The sequence below is a fragment of the Belonocnema kinseyi genome, chromosome 10 (assembly GCF_010883055.1).
Source record: "Belonocnema kinseyi isolate 2016_QV_RU_SX_M_011 chromosome 10, B_treatae_v1, whole genome shotgun sequence".
NCBI lineage: Eukaryota > Metazoa > Arthropoda > Insecta > Hymenoptera > Cynipidae > Belonocnema > Belonocnema kinseyi.
In genome coordinates, this window is record NC_046666.1 from 67,354,139 (window position 1) to 67,356,899 (window position 2,761).

General features: G+C 31.7%; 1 protein-coding gene across 1 annotated transcript in view; it reads left to right on the forward strand.

Moving 5' to 3' along the window:
• Nucleotides 1-2,148: 2,148 nt before the first annotated feature.
• Nucleotides 2,149-2,761, forward strand: part of LOC117181728 — a 40,664-nt gene continuing 40,051 nt past the window's right edge. The window contains exon 1 of the mRNA XM_033374681.1: nt 2,149-2,458. The gene's annotated coding sequence lies outside the window, so the exon portion shown is untranslated. The remainder of the gene's footprint in view (nt 2,459-2,761) is intronic.

Sequence of the window (2,761 nt, forward strand, 5' to 3'; positions counted from 1 at the left end):
CTTCTACTTTTTCTCAAAGATTAAATTATTTTTAAGAAAATTTAATCATTTGGCAGAAAATTAGCTACTTTGTTGAAAAATCATGATTTCGGGGTCAAAAACTCGAGTGTTTTGTAAATAATTAGTCTTTGCAACTGCAATATGCAATAGTTTTGTTAGAAATAATTTCTTTTTAGTTAAAATTTATTATTTTCTGAAGATCTAACTGTTCTATTTTTAATTAGAAATGTGTCCATTATAAGTTGAAAATTTAACTATTTCGTAGAAAATTTATCCCGCTTGCTAGTAAAATAATATTTTTTGTTAGAAATTTATCTTCTTGGTGGAGGGTTTAACTACTTGGATGAAAATTCATCTTTTTGGTTGAATTCAGCTAGTTGAGTATTATTTTTATGTTGCAAATTAACTTCTGAAACTGGAAATATTACAATTCCATTTCTTGTTAAAAAGTATCTTTTATAGTTAAAAATTCTTGTTTTGCTTTTAATTCAACTGGTTGAGAATTCGTCTTTTGACAGAAAATTAATCTTTTATAGTACAAAATAATTTTTCTTGGTTGAAAATTAACTTATTTAATAAAAAATACATCTTTTTATGTGAAAATTTAAACTACTTTGTTGAAAATTTATCTTTTTTCTGGAAAATGTAACTGATCCATTATTAATAAAACAGTTTAAAAAATCATTTGTTGTTGTTTAAAATTTGTCTTGTTAGGTTTAAAATACATGTTCTTTGGTAGAAAATGTGTGTTTTTTTAAATTGAACTACACTCTTAAAAATACAATATATTTCGACTTATTATCTTAGAAAGCTTAAGAGAATTCTGGACTAAGTTACTTTTTGGATGGGGGAAGATTAAATTGCGGCCGTTAAGGGGGGGGGGGGGGGGGGGGGGGGGGGGGGGGGGTTAAAATTAGTTACTTATTTCATAGGCGATCCTTAAGTTAATCTTCGATATTTTTCTTAAATGCAATTACCTATACGTTCGACAATGTGATTTGAAAGTAAAAATCTGAAAAAGGAAATAGAGCCAAAAACTTTTCAGGAGAGACAATTTTTTAATTGATTGATTTAATTTGTTTTTAGTTTTTTGGGTTAATTCAATGACCGGTGTATCAAGAATTAGATGGTGCTGCTTATATGATTGCACTATTAATTACACATGCAGAGTTTGTCTATCAATTCTTTAAATTTATTTCATAAACGGAAATCTTCATGGACAGTACAATTTATAGTACTGTCGAAGTACAGTTATAATATATTCTCTTAAGAAAACTCTTTTAATCACACGCAATAATTAATTAAAAGCTCTTATTGTTAAAGGGTATCCGGTACCGTCACGCCGCACAAATACATATATAGACGAACTCGGCTTGTTTCCGGACAGAGATTTGTGCTCGAGATATGTATTGCTGCTGCGGTGCAAGTATTTGGTGCGCCTTATCATCGTCATGTAGTTAGGGAAAATGCAAAAGTTATGTATGCAAGAAGTTATGTTTTTGGAATATTTTATCCCCTCACCATTAGAAAATAAAATATATCGGAAAATTCGTGGCCAGAAATATTGAAATATTATTAAAAAATATTTCCCGCACAAGGTCCTCGAACTCATCCCGGTCTCCCTCATAAGATAAGCTAAGAATAAGAAAACATGTAGGATATACGAATTCCAATCAGTGATTTATATATGAGAACGGTACAGGTTACGCGTACATGTGGGCGCATATCCTCTTGAGAGCGATTTTGAAAGTGAAATTGGTTTCGTCAGCTATATAGTTCAGGATCATAAACGTCATTGAGAATTTACCGTTTAAATTTAACGGAAGGATATAAATGCTGAAACACAAAATACGAGACTGTAACAAGTTTTAAAAGAACTTGATTTTTGTACCATGGGTATAGTATACTTGACCGTCCGTGGAGCCAATCTTCAGCCAATACAGAGCGAATGTCGAATCATCTGTAACTAGAGGGCCATAACAATGCACAATTTATTAACTATATCATTTCATTATATATGTACCCATTATTAGGGAAAATGTTTTTCTGAGGAACTATTTTTTAAAACTCCTATACTCGTTAAGTACTATAGCGTGGTTTGAGGCAAGCGCGCTCAGTCGGATCCCCGAACGAACAACCACCAAGGCATTCCATTCAGTCACCTACCATCTTTCACGCGGGAGAGATCCTCTCGCCGTGTTAAACTAGCTTTTTAACACTGACCGCGAAAATTTAAACATGATCTAGTTTTTTTTTTATTATTTAAAAGACCTCGTTACTTTCATTTGACTGTTAACCTTGGCCCTAAATGGTCCGTGTAACTTGTTGATTAAGTGTGCTGCGCAAGTGCTATTTTTTTATTATTGTTCGGCATAAGTGTCAACATGTTTGGAACCATGGAAATCTTGATGTGGAATTAACAAACACTATTTTGTGATCGACCGCAAGTCAAACTAACGTGAGTTCATTTTTTTACTAAAACTTTTAATAGCAAGAAATTTTCTATGTCAAGATATAGTTTCAGGGCCACTTGTTTGGTTTTTTAAAGAAATTATAATTGATATTTTTCGGGAAAATGCATCTTTTTTCTTCCAAGTACTTTTTTTATCGCCTAGATCGTTTAAACAGGTTGAAAACCTTTTTTTCATTTTCATAAGAAAAAAATAAAACATAAAAATTCGTTAGACTATAGAGATCTGAAATCTCACCTGAAACTTTAACTCAGTGTATGTCACTATTCCTTCAAGCTACTTCCTCTTGT